General features: G+C 48.4%; 1 long non-coding RNA gene across 1 annotated transcript in view; it reads left to right on the top strand.

Annotated features, from left to right (window-relative positions):
- LOC142803396 (uncharacterized) overlaps positions 1 to 6,949 on the top strand; it is a 37,528-nt gene extending 30,579 nt beyond the window's left edge. Inside the window, exon 3 of the long non-coding RNA XR_012894092.1 lies at positions 6,097 to 6,949. This is a non-coding gene — a long non-coding RNA (uncharacterized LOC142803396). The remainder of the gene's footprint in view (positions 1 to 6,096) is intronic.
- The last annotated feature ends 15,072 nt before the right edge of the window (positions 6,950 to 22,021 follow it).

The raw sequence follows: 22,021 nt of genomic DNA, 5'->3' as shown, positions 1-22,021 counted from the left end.
TCTTCCGGCTACCGTAATAAAAGTTATAAACTTCGAGAATAGTGGAGTATAGGAAACAAAACAATAAAATATTTATTTAATTCTAACAGTTTCGGCTGGTGGACCAGCCTTCTTCGCAGGATGTAAGTGAAATGATACAAGTTCCCGTAGCAGAGGTTCACCCTCACAGTTTAAAGACCCTCCAAAAAAAAAAAAGGACAAACGGGCGAACAAGGTAGCAACAGACAACAAGAAGCAGAAGAAGGAGAGGAACTAGAAAGGAGCGACAGAGAGCCGCCGGAATATATATATATATATATATATATTGGGGGGGGCACGGGCCTGTTGTGTCACTTTCTGGCTACGCAGCATTTTAGCGGCTTCCAAGCTCCCTTTCTTTTTTCTGCTCTCAAAACACTTTCGGTTGCTCCTGAAGCACTTTTTCGTGGTCTGAAATGCTGCTCCGAAAACTTTCTTTCCTGCTCTAAAGCCCACTTTCGGCTGCTCCTATTACCTGCTCCAAAACGGCTTCTGCTGATCACATCACTGCGTCTCCCGCCACTTACGTTATAAGCGATCTGTGCTTTATCTTGACACTGTAACACTGGAGGGATTTTCCTGAACAGTATCGTAATTACTCGTGTATAGTTCGAACTCGAATATAATACAAGGCCAAATTTTAGAGGTGCAAAATGAAAAAAAAAATGTACTCAACATCCCCTTTTCTCTTGCCAGCTCTCTCGCTTTCATCTTCATCAGCTACATATTGACTGGCAGGTGCGCCGCCCGCTGCAGTCAAACGAACTCTGTCAGTGCAAGTTCAATCTCTGAGAAGGTCTTTTCTTTGGTCGTGAAAGCTTTCTCGCTTTCCGCTGCACGCGAAAAGCGCTTCTTTCTGTCGTCGCCATCCACAGACACTACCCTCGGTGACTCCGAACTGTCTTTTAAATGCACTGTTGCCGATTTCCTCGGCTGCTGCGATGACCTCTCCTTTGAGACAGCTGAGTACTGGTTTCGGTGCCCTGGCATGTTGCATGTTTACGAAGTGAGGCACAGAACACAGTGAGGTTCCCACGTCCGCTGTTCAAATAAACGCTCTAAAAACTCGACAACAAAGAAGAAATGGCACTAGCGCTCACTTTTTCCATGCGAGGGCGCGAAGATAATGAAGCCAAAATTGACTTTATATGGGTAGAAATAACCAGGAGGAGGCTAACTGATTGGTGGCTACAATTGAGGTGCGAGTGAAATTAAATCCTAAAACACACAGTGACAGTACCTAACTTCATGGCTAGGTGGCGTGAGCCACCGTCCGATCTAAAGGGCATAGCTGGATACATTCATTCATCCATTCATCCAAGCCGTAGCCACTTGTAGACAAAATGAAGCTGTAACCAAGCGGCAGCTGCGAAACCGAAATTTCAAGCACAACTTCATTTTTCGAGCAAGTTTTCGTTCTGATCTACACATAGTACGAAGCGGAAATTTGGAAGGCTAATATTAGGAAAAAAAATCTCGTAATATACATGGTTGTATGCGGTAATTTTTTTTACATGATCCCTTACGTGATATTTTCTGTAGCTTAGCTGCTTGCATGTCCGTGTGTGTGCAAGACAGTGGATGATGGTTCTGGTCCTGGGCTGCATGAGAACTCTTAAAATTGATCCCGCCCTGAAAAGCAGTTGTTCAATGTTACCACTGTAGTGTGTCACATTTTTTCAGCACTTCAAGTAGTATGGTTTCATTGCGAATAGGCTCTTTAAGAAGGAAACCAAACGTGGGGTGAGATGGAAGGGTTTACACACGAGACATCATCTGCTGTCTACTTTTTTTCGTTTCAACTGTAAAAATTTAGACGTTAGAGCTTGATAGTAGTAAACAATTTTATTAAGCCAGCTGACCGTTTCCTAGGAGGCAAGGGCTGCCAGGCCATGCCTGGTCACCTCCTCGTCAGCGCGTTTGATGGCCCGGAGCAGGGCATCTAGGCTTGTGGTCGTGAGGATTCCCTCTCAGGCCTCATAAGAAGGTGACTGTCGTGGGAGGTCTCGTGTGGGAGCGTCCTTGTTGCATCCCCAGAGGATGTGGTCGAAGGTTGCAGTCTGTGCCTTGCACAGGGTGCACGTAGATGTGAATGAGGTTGGCTATATGCGTCTATATATTGTTACATGAAGGCACACGAAAAACCAGGCGTTTGAAGATATATTTGCACAGTGCCAATGCGCAAGCCAAGATAGAGAACAAGAGCTGTGCCTTACACCAAAATCACATAGTCTTTCTCGGCGCCTATCTAACCCCTTTAGTGGGACATTGTCTCATAACATCGGGTGCTAAAGCACCGTCTCGGGGCTTTCTATGATGTTGCCAAGTGGTAAAGCCTAAGGCGAGATACATGAACAATGTCTGTAAACAGTGAAGGGGAGGAGGAGAAAGACTTGAGCGGGGCTATCTCGTAGTCACATCTGTCACCTGGCGTAATACGCAATAGGATCCCAAGTAGCGGAGAAGCAGTTCTTCAGAAAGCCCAACACGCCTAGTTGGAGTCCACAATAGCCAAGAGAACCAGGAGTAAAAGAAACTTGGCGATGATGGGAGTTGTAACGCTGCCGCTGCTGATCTTGCGATGCTAAAAGGCGCTGACGGGCATCTTCTCATGCTTTTCGAGCTCTGGAGATAGCATCGCGGGCGTAGCAGTCGTCGAGTCGACGGCTGTCAGAAAGATGGTGTCAAACGGTAAAGTTGGATCACGGCCACACACAAGATAGAAAGGTCAAAAACCAGGTGCATCGTGGCGTGAGAAATTATAGGCGAATCTAATGAAGGGCATTGCAACATCCCAGTCTTGTTTGGTGGTTGGAGGATACGTACATAGCGAGCATATCAGTTAAAGAGGCACTGCATCAAGTTTCTTGATTAAGATGTGCCCATCATTCGATCGCTTAGTATGCATAGGTCTTCTTGGCCAAATTTGAACGGCATCCGTCTCGTGGAAGTCATATCAATTTCATGTCAAAAAAACAGCATCCATTTTGTAATCACTGTTTTGCAGAAGGTCGATTGAAGTGAAAATAATTCGTGATGTTATGAATCGCGGGGTTTCCAAGCTCCAGACTATCGTAATGAACACCGAGTCGACACTTTGTACGGCGACAACAGCAATGCAGGTGACAAGGCATGACTGAGTGTGTCCGCCTAGAAGACGAAATGTTTGCGGAGCAGCTGAGCCTGACGTCACTCTTTTTTGTGGAGAAGTGGTCAGCTGTGGCGTGATCTGGAGGTGACCGCGAGGTAGCGCCACTTCTGGTGCTCCCAGCGCTAAAAATGGCGGGATTGCCGGCCGTTTTAAATAATGCTAGATACCAGTGATATAAATCAATAAAAGTGATAGTTATTCATTCCTCAGTTGCGCTTTAGCTCGCGAATCGCTGCTACGGGGTCTATAGCTATTCGCTGACGTAAATATCTTGACATGAGTAAATTTGATGTCAGTGCTTCTTTAAAGTCCAGTTGAATCACTCAGTCAGTCCGTTAGTTTGCGGGTGGTAGGCTGTCGTAAATTTATGTTTTGTCTCACAGGAGCGAAGCAGGTCATCGATAACTAGGGAAAGGAAATAGCGCCCACAATCTGTGAGGAGTTGGCGTGGGGCGCCATAATGAAGTATGACGTCGTGTAGAAGAAAATCGGCAATGTCCCTGCCACAGCTGGTTGATAGAGCCCGTGCAATGGCCTACCGAGTTGTGTGATGCGTCGCAATAGCTATCCACTTATTCCCAGAAGTGGACGCAGGGAAAGGGCCTAGGAGGTCAAGACCAAGTCAAAAGAAGGGATCGAAAGGAACGTCAAGTGGTTGGAGAAGAACCTGGCAGGGCTCATAAAAGGTTATTTCGGCATTGACTCTGGTCGCGTGAGGCGACATAGCTACGGGCCGAGCGATAAAGACTGGGCCAATAAAATCGACGCTATACACTCATACGACCGAAACGGTCCGAGGTGACGGGCAGTAGGAGCTTCGTGGAGCTCGCCGATCGCACTCGCACGTAAGTGGGAAGATAACACAAGGAGCAGTTCGTGTCTATCACGGCGGACGTTGTACTGGTACATTGTGCCATTCTTGAGAACGAACAATCGAGTAGACGGATCAGGTGCCGCAGAATGAAGCTTCTCAATAATGTTACGTAAGACAGGATCTCGGCTCTGTTCCTCACGGATGTTGCTTAAAGCGGAGAGAGACAGGATTTGTGGCGCTTCATCGAACTCCTTAGGTGGGTCCAGTCGATTCCGAGATAGGCAGTCAGCGTCAAGGTGTAAGCGGCCAGATTTGTAGGACACCGAGTAGTTATACTCTTAAAGTCCTAATGCCCATCGAACAAGGCGCCCAGTGGGGTTCTTCAGAGATACGAGCCAGGAAAGTGTGTGGTGATCGGTTGTGACAGTAAAATATCGACCAATCATGTAAATAGGGCCAAAATTTCGCTACTGTCCAAACGAGAGCAAGGCATTCCCTTTCGGTGAATGAGTAGTTCTTTTCTGCCTGCGAGAGGAGATGGCTGGCATACGCAATAACGCGGGCGCAGCCGCTTTGATGCTGGACCGAAACAGCACCAATGCCGTGGCCACTGGCATCGGCGCGGACTTCTGCAGGGGCGGCATTGTCAAAGTGGGCCAGAACAGGTGGTTCTGTTAGCAATGTAATAAGTGTAAAGAACGCCGTAGTCTGCGCAGTACCCCATGTGATTGAGACATCTTTTCTCAGTAAGTTTGTGAGAGAATGGGCTACTTCTGCAAAGTTGTTCACAAAACGGCGAAGGTATGAGCACAGACCGAGAAAGCTGCGGACTTTCTTAGTGCAGGTGGGAATAGGGAAGTTCCGCACGGTTCGCACTTTATCGAGATCAGGGCACACACCAGAGGAGTCTACAAGGTGGCCCAACATGGTTAGTTGCTGGCGTCCGAAGTGGCACTTTGACGAGTTCAGGTTGAGACCGGCGTTGCTAAAAACAGCCAGTATTGAGGATAGGCGGTCGATGCGGGTCTCAAAGGTCGGAGAAAAGACGATAACGTCGTCAAGGTAATATAGACCTTGACGACCCGTTGGCACCACCAGAAACCACCGCTATACCACCCCTTTTCAGCAAGCATGGGCACTGCTATTGCTCGATAGTGATGGCATTGAGACTGTCCTGGCCCTTCTTTTGCCACTGGCTTGCCTTTGAGCCGCAGATGATCCGAAGCTGAAGCTCAGCACCTGCTGGGTGCAACCGCGGAACGATGCCTTTTGCGATTCTGATGCTTATCATTATGTTCACGCTTGGCCAGTTTGGTAAGTAATCAGAGCGGCTGTTTGTCCGCATTATCAATAAAATAAGCTAGCCGAGAGTGATGGATGATACGAATGGCGTAGAACAATGCAAAAGTCGCCGCTCGACGATACTCTGCCTCCATCTCGGCGTTGTCAGATAGTTTTGACGGTGGACAGCTGGTGGTGTTAACGTGTTAATGCAACTGTTTGGTTAGTTCACGAAGGTGGTTTTAGGCCTTGTTCCAGCGTGCTTTTCACCATGGGCTCTCTATGCATGACTGAGAATGACGTCATGACGCTGCTGGGAAGAATAGGAAGCAGCGGACATTATTTGAATTTTGAGAATAAAGTTCCTTTGTTTTGCTTGCTCAGATCAGTTATATTTTTTCGATTTCACTACAACGAAAATTTTCCGCGCCCTGTCAGTTTTGTTGTAGCGGGATTTGACAGTATAACAGTGCTTGCCTGCTCACTTTTGAAGTAAAGCCTCTGCATGGGTGCACACTTTCCCTATTACTCCTGCGACTGCTCTTCTTTCCGAATCCACATGAGCTGAGCTATCACATTTTTTTATAGTCCTGTTTGATTGCGAAATTTGTCTCCTTCGCGCCAATAGAAGATATTCATACTGCTTGGTGCTGTGGCAACACTGAGTGTGCTCGTCATTTTTTGTTGGTGCTGTCATGGATTCGCCCACTAGCGTCTTAATATCCCTTTCAGGTGTGAATTATGATGCATTGTCTACGAACTTTTCAAATTCACATATCATAATTCGAAGGCACTCAATATGTTGATGGTTTGATTTTATGGCTCTTACCAGATGACGGACGAGAATGAAAGCACAAGTGAAGATGCTGAAGCAACCACTCACAAGCACACATTCTTGGCACAGGGCCAATACCAACAAGAAGAGGAGCTCGCCACAGCCTTCACTGAACCAGGTCGCAGAGCCCGCATCAGTAAGTTGGCCGCAAAAGACTTTTGTAAAGAGACTTTGCTGCAAAAGGGCGCAAATCCCCAGAGTCTCTTTAATCACCATCGAAAGAATCAGCAGGCACTGCGTGTTCCAAACAATCCGCTGGCAGGCCATCATGCAAAGCAACCCTGACTGCGCCAACGACACGTTGCGAAAGCCGGAAGCGGAAACAACCATTTTTGGCTGACTTCTACTACGGGGATGATTGCACAAAGTTTGTACTTTCCCCTCGAGAAAGTCCAAGTTCAACGAAGTTCAAGGTGGAGGTGAGCTTCCTAGTGTACGTTGTTAGTTTGAATGATCAATAGTACAGATGGGTTTCAACACAAGTACACTGCTTTAGTGTGTTAAATCAATGGAGGCTTAAACAGGTAGAGTAGAACCCCTTTATAAAAGACGTGCACAATGTAGCACCTTTTGTCTTTTATATAAGAGGTCTCTTTAAGCAGCGTACCTTGTATGCGTTTTTTAGCTAACACCTATTTGGAAGTAGGCATACTGGTGTCTTTTATACCCATTTGTCTCCTACATCAGTGTCTCTTATAAAGAGGCCCAACTGTAGTATATAATACTGACAAAAAACTGCCGATAGCTGGTATGTTGGCCTACGCATATGGATGTACTTTCATGAGGTGTACAGCAATAAACTTGGCTGGTTGAGACTTATAAAGTTAGGCGTCTCACTATTTACCACAGATCTGTGATGAATTGGGTGTGAATCTCATTGTTGTATGAATTTGTGAATATTTGAAAATTTTTAATTATGAATCGAATGGCTTTCCGTACAATTCACTGCTTGAATGAAAAAGTGATTTATAAAAAATTGGTAGATCCCACAAATCGGTGATATGCGAAGCACGAGTCGGGAAAGTTGCATTGTCACATTAAAATTGGCCCAATGTTTCAAGGCGAACGTAAATTATGCCGTACGTGAGTTCCATGTAATGATTATTATGTTGAGGCCAGGCATTTGTGCCGAGTCGTTCATTCACATAACGTAATAGCAAGTTTTGTATGTGTGAAGCTAGCGAAAAGGTCGCGAGTGTGCTAGGAGCCTAGCATGCAGCCATGTTTTAGGTGACATGCATGTCATGATTATCATGTTTGGACTTGTCATCTATCATCAATGTCTATCCACATCACATAATATGTTTGGTGTATGTGAAGCTAGTCAAACAGCTGCGAGCGCATTATGAGCGTGGTATGTAGCCATGTTTTTAAATTACATGTATATCATTATTATCATGTTTGCACCAGTCCTATACCTTCGTCATCCTCTCACATTAGATATCAGCAAATTTGGTACAGTCTAATCTCATTATTTCGAACACGCTTAATTCAAACTTCTGGTTAATCCAAACTCACGATGACGTCCCATTAAAGCTATTTGTATTCCAATGGGCAAAAACGCCCGATAATTCGAACGCCCAAACACTTCTGACGGTTAGTTCAAACATACCATGCTCCGAAAATGCTCTCAGCACCCCGCCCAATCGTGCCGCGGCACCTCCGACACCTCGACGCTGCCCGCGAAGGAAATGAAAAAGAAAGAAAAGGCTGTGGTGGAATGTTTGCTCTCTCTCAAATGCCGATCTGCGACGCACCCGTGTCACACTTCTTCCTTTTCTGTCCCTGCCATGTAAAGACCCTTCTCCTTCCAACAACGTGGGCAAAGAGAGAGAGGGAAAAAAAGAAAGCTATCGCTGGGTTGAATGAATGTGTGGTTGAAGGAAAGGAAAAAGGCACAATCTTCGGCATCCCTTGCCGAAGATAGTGCGGTGGGAGGGTCTCTCACGCACCGTTGCCGCGCTTCCCCCTTTCCTTCCTTCCCTGCGACGTAACCCTTCTCCTTTCAATGACGCGCACGAAGAAAGCGAAAAAAAAAAACTGCCGTAGAGTGTTAGTTTTCTCCAACGTTTTTAGATTATGTTGAATTCCAATGGCAGAGTCAGAGCAAGTTTTTCTGCTTCTTTCAGAGCAAGTGTGTTCCAATGACAGAGTGAGAGCGGGAGTCAAAAGCTTCAAAGAGAGAACCGGAGGGGATTCAGGGCGGGAGTCGCTCCGTGGAGCAGGAAAAACTGCTCCGCCGAAATCGGTGGAGTGGACCGGAACTCATCGTGACGCATTTCGTTTAATACGTTTGCCTGCTTGGGGGCGCGGCTGGCGCGGCGCGAGTTGTGTTGATAATGGCGGACGGCTTGGACGGCTTGGCTACCTCGGCAAAGCGTGCGGCAATGCTTCCGCTACTCGGTAGCGACAGCTCTGAGTCGGAAAGCTCAAGTACCGACAGGAGTGATTCGTCAGACAGTGACAGCGATGCTAAAGCTTGCGCTTACGAGCGGGAATTCAACAAGTTATGCCGCATTCCCGCGAAGAGGCCCAAAATCGTCGGTTTCATCGAGGACGTCGTTCGGCAGTACTCTGACCATGCGGTAGAGAAATAGAAAAAAAGAAGGAAAGTATTATGCTCAAGGCTTAACACGTTGTGGTGTTTTCGTTTGTTTCTTTTCTTGAGCAGTTTCGGGGGCACTTTAGGCTGGCTCAACCTGTGGCTGAAAGTTGGTCGCGGAGTTTGCTGTCTCGTCAATGTGCCCTTCAAGCACACACGGAGGAGTTCAAGGGAAATGCACGGAAACGCATGTCTTGATATTTATCTGGTTAATTGCACCTCCCCACTTTCACCCCTTTTTTTTCTTTGTACGATGCCTTTCCAAGAACGCATTTGACTATGAGCCCGTTGCTTACAATGCAGTGTGATCTGAGTGAGTGAGTAAAAACTTTGAACATGTCCGGCGTCATTGAGCGGGGTGGGGCTACAAGCACCCCGGCCTAGGTGACGGCCTCGAGTCCTTGGACCCAGGCGGCATTCTGGGCTTGCCGGACGGCCCACAGTTGATCGGCAAGGTCGTGGCTGAGCAGAGCCGCCTCCCATCGCGCCTCGCGGTTCGAGACTGCCATGTCTACCGGGTTCGTAGGGGACTGCTGCGCGTTACCGGTACACTTCCACAGCATGTGCTGCAGCGTCGCTCTGGCTCCGAACCCCTTACACGCGTCGGACGTATAAATGTCTGGGTAGCAGAGACGAAGGATAACCGGATTCGGGTACGTGTGTGTCTGTAGTTGTCTCCAGGCAACCTGCTGTTTCTTGTTTAGTTTGGCGTGGGGTGGTGGATATTTGCATCTGTTCAGTCCGTAGTGTTGCGTGATGTCTCTGAAAGTGGTCATGCGATCCCCCCACGTCCATTCCCGCATCGCTGTCGAAGTGTGCGAGACATCGGGACTGTCGGCAGGCGTCGCAGCTCGGCGTGTAAGTCCTCGAGCCGCGGCGTGAGCAGTTGCGTTGCCCGCAAGCGGAGGGTCCGTGTGGGCGGGCGTTCATATGAGGAAACTGTCGTTTTTGCGGCAGATGTTGCGTTCGTGAATTTGGAGAATGCGGGCCGCTTCGCGGGAGATCCGGCCGCTGGCGTAGTTGTGTATCGCCGCCTGCGAGTCGCCTATTATCACCTCGGCGTCCGTGGTGGCTATCGCGAGAGCTATGGCAGCTTCTTCAGCCGCCTCCGTCTCTTCCGTGCCTATCGTCGCACTCTGGACGCAAGTTCCTACATGATCCGTGATCGCGACAGCGAAGCCGCGGTGGCAGTCGTAACGGGCCGCGTCCACGTAAACTGTGTCTTTGCTATTGCCAAATTTCTTTTCAAGGTCTTGGGCGCGCCTGTTGCGCCGACCGATGTGATGTGTCGGGTGCATGTTCTTAGGCAACGGCAGAACGACGATGCGCTCGCGAATACGTCTGGGTATCCCGACCTTATCGCCGCGCTGCATACGGTAGTTGATACCCAGTGTCTCGAGGATGGGTCCACCAGTTCTGGTCTTCGCCAGACGTTCGTACTGGGCGATGTTGTGTGCTTCGATTATCTCATCTAGAGTATTGTGCAACTCCAGCTCGAGAAATTTTTTCGTGCTGGTATTGGCCGGTAATTCGATTGCGCGTTTGTACGCCTTGCGGATGAGACAATCTAGTTTGGTGCGTTCAGTCGCCTGCCACTTGAGGTAGGAGGCGACGTACGTTATATGGTTCATAACGAAAGCATGTACCAGGCGAATGGTATTGCTTTCCTTCATTCCGCTATGCCGATTTGTTATTAGTTTCAGCAACCGCATTGTTTCATTGACCGCGCCCTCTAGTCTGCGAACGATTTCGCCGTTGTGGCCATTGGCGGACAGGCGCAAGCCCAGTACCCTAATGGTATTGACTTGTGAGATGACAGCGCCGTCTGATGTGCGTACATTAATTTCTCTATATGCGCACTCGAATGCGGAATCGGCGTTCTTGGGTTTACGGCCCCTGCGCGAGGGTCTATAGAGCAGGAGCTTCGATTTAGCGGCGGAACGTTCGAGGCCAGTGTCACGAAGGTAGTCCTGCACTACGTCGACGGCTTCCTGCAGCAATTGCTCTACGTGGCCGTCATTTTCCTTGGCAACCCAGAGGATAATATCATCGGCGTACAAGCTATGGTGGAGGCCTTCTATCTCAGCGAGTTTTCGTGGCAATCCGGCAAGCACAAGGTTAAAGAGCATGGGCGAGATTACAGAGCCCTGCGGCGTGCCCGTACTACCCATGTATATGTCCTGCGATTCTAGTCCGCCGATCGCTAATCGGGCCCGGCGGCCCCTAAGAAAATCCCGTACGTAGTGGTACGTTCTCTCGCCCAGTCCCAACACTCGTATACTTTCAAGTATCGCAGCATGGCTAACGTTGTCGATCGCCTTTTTGAGGTCAAGCCTGAGTATTGCTTTGGTGGATCGTGTGGGATTGTCTACGATATCGTGCTTGAGTTGAAGCATAACGTCCTGCGTGTAAAGGTTACGACGGAACCACAGCATTGTGTGTGGGAGCATGTTTCGGTCCTCGAGGTAGTTAGCAAGGCCACATGTTCCATGACCTTACCAACGCAGGACGTCAGGGATATCGGTCAAAGGTTGTCAACCTGTACTCGTTTGTTTGCCCGGTTTGGGGATCGTAATTGTGCGCGCCGTTTTCCATGAGTTCGGTATAGCGCCCGCATTCCAGCACTCGTTCATGTAAGCCGTCAGTTGTTCTATTGACTCATCGTCCAAGTTACGTAGCGCTTTGTTGGTTATCCCGTCCGGGCCTGGCGCCGACTTTGTGTTGAGCCTGTGCAGCACCGCCCTCACCTCTGCAACGCTGAAGTCCTCGTCTAGCTCCGCGTTACCGTCACCCTCGCAGGCGTATGCCGAGTGTGCGAGGGGGCTACGTGAGTGAAAGTAATGGCTTCGCACGTCATCTAGAAAGTCCACGTGGGTGCCTTTGTAGTCGTGCAGCAACTTGTTAAGCTTATGTGCGTGCGATGTTTTTGTCTCCTCCGGATCCAAGAGGTGCCGGAGGAGATGCCACGTCTTGGCCCGTCCCAGCTGGTTCTCCATCCCATTGCATATCTCTTCCCATTGCGTTTTGCATACCTGTAACGCGTGCTCTTCCATGTCCCTGCTTAGCCGTCTGCGCAGCCGTGCTATGCGTCTGCGCAGCGTTCGATTGCGGCGTTGACGTTTCCACCTGTCTTGCAGGCTGCGCTTGGCTTGCCACATGTGTAGGAGTTTGCTGTCTACCACTTCAAGCTGTGCTTCTGGCGGAACCTCCCGCGTCGCCGTTTCTAAATCCCCCTTGAGCGTCGCAGTCCAACTATCTATATCCTCTATAGCCGCACTGCCACGATTCTGCTCTTTCCGGACTTTGCGAAACGCGTTCCAATCTACCAGCCGGTGGTTCTTGCCTTGGTACCTTCCCGATGAACGCGGTGGTGAGGTTCAGCGTCGACCTGGATCTCGATCACTGAGTGATTGCTACCCAGGTCCTCCAGTGTATTGTGCCATTATGCGCTAGCAACGTTCTTGGTAAATGTGAGGTCGGGTGAGGTGTCTGCACATACGCTGTTGCCCCTGCGCGTAGGCGCGGAAAGGTCTGTGATGAGCTCGAGGCCCTCATTCTGCGCATCGTCCCAAAGGCGCTTACCTTTTGGCGTTTCGTAGCCGTACCCCCATGCCGCGTGGGGCGCGTTGAAGTCGCCCGCGATGAGCAAGGGCCCGTCGGCAGCTGCCTCGCGCGCCTCTCTCAGTAACGTGCTAAAGCGGTGTCTGGCTTTGGGTGTGCTATACACGTTTAGCACAAACAGGCCGGGGTCGCGCCCTTTTGTCGAGATGAGTTTATGAATACATGCGGTATGCTAACGTTTATAAGTTCGCGTTGCGCCACGGTGAGGTTGCGCCGCACCAGCGTTGCAGCGGCCGGTGGGGCTCCCGCGGTCACAGCTTCGTCTATAGATCTGTACCCCGCCAGCTTGACCGGGTCATTGGTTTCCTGCAATAGTATTACGTCCGGTCGTTGCCGGCTATGTAAGAATTGTTTGAGAAGCCCCCATTTCCTCCTGTACCCCCTGCAGTTCCACTGCCAGATAGTGAACGTGTTCCGTGTGTTATGCTGTTGTGGGCGTTGTGTTTGTGTGGTTTCGTGTCGAGCCATGGTGACTGTACGTGTTATGGTTTGTCGTCCAGCTGATCCTGCGCCTCTTCGTCGGGTAACGGCCTAAAGTACGACTTCCCAGTCGTTCGTACTGGGCGACCCACTGCGCCCGGAAGTCGCATTTCGATATTGTCTATACGCGTTTGCAGCGTCGCGACCATTTTTGTGAGCTGAGATATTGCAATGCTCAACTGTTCGGTTTGTGCGGTTTGCTGAGCAATCGCGTTGTTAAGTTGCGCGCTTTGCTGCGCATGTTGGGTCATCATCGGGTCTACCTTGTCGTCGAGTCTAGCGACTCGTTCGCGGAGTTTCTCCTCGCGTTTCTGCGATTTGACGTCGAATTGTCCCGGGTCAAGTGCCTTACGTTTGGTGGGTGCGGGGTGTGCGTCTTGAACCTCCATGACTTCCTCCACACTCTCGGCTGTACTAGATGCCGCGTCGGCTGTGACGGGTTTAATTGGAGGAGGAGGAGGAAAGGGAACTGTCGGGGCTTCCCCCTTCAACGTGGCAATTTCGTTTCTTAACCTTGCATTTTCCTGCTGTAGTTTTTGGATTATTGATTCGAATTGATCCAATCATTTCTGCACTAGACTTTCTGGGTCGCTGTTGCGTTTGTAAGGAGAGCTGCCGCGTCTGTCTACATCTGGGTTGCTATCAATGGCAGTCTCGGTTCGCGTTAGCGGTGTGCTGGGCGCGCGTCCGGAGGCGACGTCCACCCACCTCAATTTATGGCGGTCAACCTCTCCTCCGCCTTTCGCTGCAGCTGTGTGGTTGGCTCGGGCCGTCAACGTGCTGCGAGGCTTCGCTGAACGGGGTCGGGAGACGCTGCGAGAGCGGGCTCGAGAACGAGTACGGGAGCGAGTGCGGCTCCGCGCGCGGGTCTCCCTTGAGGCCGATCGACTGTTGTCGCGACGTCGTCTCGGTGCGTCGCGTCGTCCGTAGCCCTCCTCCTCGTCGTTGACGGTGCTGCTACTGCTGCAGGCGGCCTCAGCCTTCTCGCGCATTCTGCGCTCCCACTGTCGGCGCTTGACTAGGTAGGGTGTCTTGTACTTAGCTTTGCACTTGCGGTCTCCGGTGAGGTGACCCTTTCCGCACAGTTGGCACACCGGCTCGCACCGATGATCGTCGGGCGGGTTGCCGCATCCGCACCCACGGCACTTCTTGTCGTTCGGGTTGGGGCACACGTCGGCCCTGTGTCCCAGACGACCACACTCGTAGCATATATCGATATGTTTCTTGTAAAGAGTGCACCTTATCACCATCCCGCCGTAGTTCACGTAACGAGGCACGTAGTAGCCGTCGAAAAGGATTATCGCGTTGGTCGTGTTTCCCATGCGCTTGGCATGCAGGATGTTCGGGTTGCGGTGGTTAACCAGACTTCTCACGACGTCCGCTGGCTTTTCGTCTAGCGATATGCCCCTGATGAGGCCTTTGGACGTGTTCTCCGGAGCCGCTCTGTAGGCACTTGCTTCGAACTCGCGGTCGACAATTCGCAGCTTGCAAATGCCTCAATATCGTCTAGCGCGATCTTCTGACGGCGTGCTTACCACAATAACGTTTTGTCGCTCATTGAGACAGACGCTGTCTTCCTCGGCTACCTCGCGCCCCATCCCTGCAGCGTTGCGTATGCAGCAGTGGACGCGGTCCTTCTGGTAGTGGGATACGTTGAAGCCATCCTGGGGTCGCACGATGATCTTGTAGTCATCCGTCGGCAGGTTGGGCATTCGGCTCGTTATGGTGATATTCCGCACGTACTGCGTCGCTTTCTGTATAAATGCCGCCTTCTCGGTAGACGCTGGCGTTGCTTGCTGGTTCTTCGCCGGGTCGGCGTCTCCACCCGCCTTCTTGGTGTTTCGTTTGATCTCGCACCATCCCTGCTCTTTTCCGAACTCCGTCGGCGATATCTTTTCCCCTTCGACTTGCACGAATTCCATTTCGGGCGCCGGCGCAGCGGATGGGCACCCGCTTGCTCCGACGACTTGTCAGGCCTACCGTGCCTTGTCTACTGGCTTGACTGTCGTGCCAGCGTGGCGGTACGGGCAATCTTCGAAAAGTGACCGAAACACGGGCTCACCTGCACAAATGGTATCGGGAAAGACCGCAGGACTTTCGCAGTCACTTGGGAATACTCTGAACTGAATGGCTGGAAAGAAATCGCCGAAAACCATAGAAAATCTGCGGAGCCGATGCGACGCGCGTCCGCACACCGTGGCCCCCTAGCAGCCAATCTCAGTGTGATCTGAAGCTGTTTTTTTTTTCTTTCGGGTACCTGAAATCCCCCTGCACAGGTACGCGGCCAAAAAAACCTGCATGCGAGACGTGGCAAGCCATTTCGACATGTCAGAAAGCACCGTGTACAGAGTTCTTCAGAGAGTAGCGCAGTTCCTGATGACACTGGGACCATCGGTGATCAAGTTTCCCGCAGACCTGGAGGACCACAAGAGGCCCTTCCTCCATGCGTTCATTGGAACCTCCAGCAAAATGCACGATTCTCATGTGTTTAGCTTATCGCTTCTTTCAAAGAACATAGCTTCAGTATGTCAGGGCCGTTATCATATATTAGGGGACGCAACATATCCGCTGCGGGAGTACCTGTTGACACCATACAGGGATTACGATGCAATGATTAAGCAACGAAAAGGCTTCAATTTTAAGTTTTCAGGCACACGAGTGCTCATTGAAAATGCATTCAGCACACTCAAGAAGCGCTTCAGGCAGCTCATGTACCTGGAGTTGCACACTATCCATTGGCTCAATAAGTTTATCATAAGCTGCTGTATCCTTCATAACTTATGCATCGATTACAGTGATGAAGAGCCAGATGATGATAATGATGATGATGGAGCACCCAATGCTATTCAGTGGGAGAACTGCACTGATAACCACAGTGATAAAACTGATGAGGAGGGAGCTTTGCACAAGCTTGGCGAAATTAAGCGTGCAAAGGTCTTGACTAAGGTCCTGCGAAGTGATTGTGGGAAATAACACCATAATTCTCTGTTTTGTCTGAACTAGCCCTTTAGTTCCGCACAGTAGTTGGGAGGCTGTGTGTGTGCACTAATGCGCAGCCCCCTTTATATACAGAAGCACATGTTTTGCACTGTACATTTTATTTCAACATGCTAATTGTATGTTAGGCCATTGGAATCATTCAGTGTCTAAGCGAAGAAAGCGGCTCAAAAGCTTCATTTTTTCTTCATGCTGTTTTGCTTTTTCTTGCCGAATGCGCTCCTTTTGTTCTTGCCTCTCTTCATGACGCTTCCTTCTTTCATTCTCGCGTTCAGTTCATTTTTTTTTTCTTCCCGAATTTTGCTCATTTCGTCAAAGAAGTGATTAATTTCCAGCATTCTAGATGCCGAGAGTTTCGGCGTTTTGGGCTCAGGTTCCTTCGTTGGGCTGGTCAACTCCTGGCTAGTTGAACCTTGGCTGGTCAGCTCCTGGCTCCTCGATTCTTGGCTTGTCAACGACTGGCTCGTCGACCCTTGGCTGGGCGGTCTTTTAATAGAAATTATTCCAGAGGTGTCCCCGAGCTCTTCTGGCTCAAGGCTATCATCTAGCCAACGTATTTTGGCTATGTCGTCTTCAAAGGGAACGTCGCAAGGAGAATTCTCCGATTTGTTGTTATGTGCTGCAGCGCTTCTTTTTCATCGCATGACTGTTTTGTAGCGGCTGCAGCACTGGTCCCCTGTTTTAGGGACCCCGACAGCCTCTGTGATGTTGGCCGCTATTTTGGCAAACATTGCCTTTTTGTTTTTAAATTTCTTCATTGGCCCTATTTGGGAAAAATACTGTTGGTAGTAGTCGAGCAACAGCTTTGTTTCTCCCTCCGTCCACTCACAGCCTGTACCTGAAAAAAAAAGCGCTTAAGACATTTGTACCATACGTTACCAGTTGCACGTCTCCCGACACAGGTGTTAGAGAGTTGTGGTATTCTGCTGTGTTGGTATTAATTGTAGAGCTTATAGGCATATATAAACACCAACCTGTTTTAGTTTGTCTTGATATCGATTTATCTACTTTGATTTTTGTCGTTACAGTGCTTGGTGTTCTTTGCACTGATATAACTCTATATATCATGCATTTGTATCTTCTCCTGCTAGGGCCTCTAAATGGGCCTTTAGTATTCTCTAAATAAATAAATAAATGGACTCACTGCGTTGCTCGCTCTTTTGGCTGTGTTCTGGCACTGTGAATGGAAAAACGAAATGCATTGTTATTTATACAACTGGCATACATGAAGCGACATAACGACCAACGATTTGTCTTCTGTGACACAAATTGCTGTACATTAAAGCACCATGTGAATTTCATGCAACTATGTATACAATTAAGCTAAGCCATGTGAGGCTTCCTAACACAGCTTCACAAAACAGTAACTCTATGTTTGCTATGCTATCTCATCACAACACAAAATTTTGAATAACAACTTCACGTAAGCATACATGGTGACATGCAAGTTCTTCAACAGTAGCTCAACACATTGTGCACATTCTCGATTTAATTACACACTCTCATCATGATGCACAGAGTTTCTGATCAGCTGACTGTTAATCAAAATGAAGCACGATTTTTCAGGCCTGAAACAGGTAGTGACACTCCAGGAAAAGCAACTTAATTTCTGTGGACTGAGACTGATTCCTAATTTGGATGTGCTTAATGTCCTGACCTTCGTAACATTGCCAACCCATTAGATAGCAGAACATGCACTTACGCTGCTACCTCTGCAGCTAAAATTTCCTGGGAGTCAAATTCTCGGGTGCGTAACACTGGCTTATAGTTTCTTTGAGACATATAAAGGCAGACAACTGGTTCTGCGCCGCTTCCACTGAAAGGCGAGTGCACTGGAACTTGCCACATAATAGTGCAGTACTGAAACGCTTGCGCTGCATTGTGCTTGTACGGTAAAAGCGTTAATTTGGAGGTTTCTCGCCGCAAATGCGTACTTGCCAACCTAGGGACTTCTGAAATCAGGAGATTCGCCGCGCGAGCAGAGTAGGGGGCAGAAAAAAATTGTTTTGGACGATGGGTCAAATCGTCCTTATACCAAACACGCTTGTCACCAACGTAGTTCGTTTCTATTCGTGTGGCTACATTCTAAAGTGATAGGAAGTCGCTTCTTACTAATGACGCCGTTCCGTGCAAGAACAGCGGCGTCGCGCGCACGTTTACTTTTGGCTGTATATTTACAGCGGTGTTTGTGCAATCAATGCAGCCAAGGTTTTCGTTCTCCACGGACACAGGCAAATGAACAACGGTATGATGCATGCGATGCGTTTCAGTGACACGATCGCATCAGCAGTAAAGCAACGTTGCAACATGAACATAGCGCGTGCAGACAATCGCTCCACGCAACACGTGTATTGCATTCAACTTACAATTACAGCACAGTGTTGAAGTTGAGGAGACACTTACCATGTTGCTCCGCATACTGTGTGGTCACCATCGCAGACATCGTGGACAATAGCTGTTGCACGCTTGGCGTGATATCCATTCCACACAGGTGAATAGCGCTGAACAAGCAAACGAACGACGCAGCGATGCTGGTAAACCACCTTGGAAACAGACAGCGGAAGAGACAACGCGCAAGGTATCCTGGGTAACGCGGCAGCTTCCGCCTTGCTCCAGCAGGGCGGGTTGTGTTCCGATGGCGGATTTGGAGGATTTGCTCTACGCCAGAGTCGAGTGCTCGCTCGCGAAGTCGGTCGGCTGCACCGACTCCGCCATTGGAATTCAACACTAGGTCGGTTGGGAAAGAACGCGCACTCGCCACGCCACGGAAACGGCCTCAGCCCGTATCACGCGAAGCGGCGGTACGGCGGTGGCGTTAGGATTGGTTCTCCGAGGTTCGTCTGCTACTGCTCCGCGTTGAACGGTGTAAGGAAATCATATCTGAATCAACGCGAAGCCGTTAAGGCAAGTTAAAAAGAATATTTCATCACTGTCGACTAGTAAAAAGTTGTGCAGCAGTTCTGATACCGTTCTACTCATATCTAAGCAATATTCTCCTGCTTATATTAATTTTGAATTTTTTTACAACCCGATATTTGGCTTTGAGGAGCCAAATCGGAGTAGATTTCGTGGCTTTTAGTTGGGGTTGCGATCATGTGGAGACCTTTCGTTGCGCTTTTATATGTTTTTATTTGTTTCTCAAATAATTATATCAATTTACAATAATAATGATAACCGTCAATTATGCATTTTTGTGTTCATTATTTCGGGGGCTCCTTTTCTGGCTATTCCCATGTGGCAGAGGATATAACCCTTTTTATATTGGTCGAATCAGATTCACCGCCGCCGTCCATCAATGCCGCATGTGATTAGATAATGGGCTTTACATGATGCCTTGTTTTACATCACAACCGGCTACTTATAAAGCCGGTCGTGCTTTATATACACCATTTAACTCATAACAAGCTTGCATAACTTTATCTCCGCATTTACTTGAGATTTTCCTCACGAAGGGAGTTATCTTGGCTTTAAAATAAGACGTTCTTTACCGCTGCAAAAAAAGGATTGTAGTGGTGAAGGAGAAGGCACAAACAAACATGTACAAGTATAATGCATAGCCAGTACAATTACATTTTCTGCTTGCAAACTTTATTTACATGCAGCATCCTTTAAGGCGCCATGGCAGCGTTTGTTTACTAATGGCGTCAATTCCCCTTCACTCTACATCAGCTTCACCTTCTTTCGAACAGATGCAATGCAGCCACGAGCAGTGAACTGTTTGCATGCGTCTTTTGCTGCAAAATGCATGCGCAACACTATGTACGTCTGCAGAAGTTCAGCAGTCAGAGTGTCTTTGTGTGTACAGCATCCAACTCCTTGCACACCACAGCACTTGAGCGAATCCAGGATGTCCCAGAAGGTGTCCATGCAGAGGCTGTTTTCTTGCAGCAGAGAAGAGATCTTGCTTTCAACGACTCTAGACATGTTGGAAAGCTCCCGTGATGGAAAATTGAGGCATCCCTCCTTGAATTCTTCCTCCAATGTCAGAAACTAGACATGTGCGAATAGTAATATTTTGGTTCGAAACGGATTCGAAGCGAATAGTCTTTGGGGTTGAATAATTTCGAAGTGAATTTGAATAGTTGTCAGGTGTCCGAAGAACAAAACTGAGCAGTTCAATGTTGGTTTACACAAAAATTCTTTATTGTTGAGGTTGCAACATATAAAGGAATCACAGATAATCCTGTAATAACATACCTTAGCCAGTAAAAAATTTGTATGTATATAGACTAGTTGTAGAAGATACTCCCTTCTACGCAGATAAGAAACCTACAACACACACACATACATAAAACATCACAGAAAACCATTTAGTAATACATTTCAAGTAAGAAAATAATGGCATTTAAACTAGCAGCTCCACAGGCAGTGAAAAAGATGCCACCTTCTACTAGTTAAAATGCTACATCACACAGAAAAGAAAAGATCGTTTGATAACATGTTTCAATAAAAAAAATTGCAATTTGCTTATGGAGCTGTATGATGGCTTCCAGAACCATTCTTGCCAGGACTCTACTTGGAGCAGCATTCTTTGTAGCAAAACTGGCAATCGGTTGCACCCATGGATGAAAGAGGGGAACAAACATAAGGACAAGGGCATGATCTGTAACAGTGGTTGACTCTTGATCATCCCCATAATCAACAAAACCGTCAACCTTATAGGTTTGTTTGTTAAGTTTGACAGTCCGGCGCACTTTCATCTCATCTAGTATGAGTGTTCCATAGCAGCGGACCCCTTGCTCTTGTTGCATGAATGCACCAATGCTTGCAAGCGAAACCTTATTAAAGCCGAACTCGCAAGGCTTGATAATTTGCTTCTGCCATGAAGGGGTGGGCAGTAACAACAGGTTCATCTTGGACATTAGCCTATATGCAGAAGGGCTTGATATCTTTAAAAGGAGGCACGTCATTGACCATTCGGCTTCATAGCGCTTTCCTCTTGCTGACTTTGCTTTTGAAGCTTTCAGCGCTGCAGGGAATGTGAGCTGTTGTGCTTCAGGAAGCACCTCTATGGCTTTATCTACTTCGCCACGAGTCAACTTTGACAGGTCTCCTTCAAAGCACGAATTTCTTTCTTCGTTCTTTTCCGGAAAACTGTGGCTCTGATAACCTTATTTCTTAAATTTTGTGCTCTTGACCGAACCAATCGGTGAGGCTTGGTTTGTCCGTTTGCATTCTTTGCTCTGCTTCGTTTTTCTCGAAGGCGAAGATTTTTTCTTGTGCTCTTGCATTGTGGGCACAGGCTTCGCTGGGACAGCCCACAACAATTTACGTGCTTCCACACGTCCTGTGTCTTTACAGCACTTGTTGCCACCAAAAATAGAAGGAAATGAACGACAGCTGCATCCCGTGCACACTTTCATGTTGTCCACAACATACAAATCGCGCCGCAATGCACACTTGCCACTTTGGCTTGCATTGGATTGGATTGAATTTTGGTGCAATAGTACTACGCTTTATGCTTACAACATGGCGGCAGACGGTGCACGCTATCATCATCAGTGGCTGGAACAAGCAGACGACATTATTGCGCCAATTTTCGGGGGTGTGATAATTACTCGAGGAAAAAAAAAGAAAACATATTTTTGTCAGGCCATGTCGGGGGTGTGAGAAACATGCGAGTGCGAGGATTACATGAGTACATACGGTACCTCATAAGCACCAACCGAATGAACGAGAAATTCGGGCAATAATTGACGAACTTTCAGAACCGTATCTTCTTCTTAGAGATTTTAATGCACATAGCAGTCTGTGGGGTGACTTGCGCTGCGATGCGCTTGATCGTGTGATTGAACAGTTCCTTTTCTCCTCTGGCGCCTGCCTCCTCAATGGGAAAGAGGCAACATATTATGGCCTCGCTAACAATACCTATACGTCAATCAAATTAAGTTATATCTCCATCACTCCTTCCCCTACTCTACTGCAATGTCGCAATAATTCTTTTGGAAGTGACCACTATCCTGTAGTGTTGAGCTCAGCAGTACAAAATGAATGCCCTCCACAGATTTCCAAATGGCTGATAAAAAAAGCCGATTGGGACTATTTTTACAAGGCTGCTAGGTTAAGTTGTACTGACGCTTGGGGTTGTAGCTCAGATGCAGCTGTACAATAGTTTACTGCTTTTCTTATTGAAGCTGCAGCTAAGTGCATTCTGCAAACTTCTGGACTGGGCGGAAATGACGAGTTTCCTTGTAAAAAGCGAGTGCTTCAATGCTCGCAAAC

This window comes from Rhipicephalus microplus, chromosome 3, assembly GCF_043290135.1.
Source record: "Rhipicephalus microplus isolate Deutch F79 chromosome 3, USDA_Rmic, whole genome shotgun sequence".
Taxonomy (NCBI): domain Eukaryota; kingdom Metazoa; phylum Arthropoda; class Arachnida; order Ixodida; family Ixodidae; genus Rhipicephalus; species Rhipicephalus microplus.
This window is presented reverse-complemented; position numbering and strand designations above follow the sequence as displayed.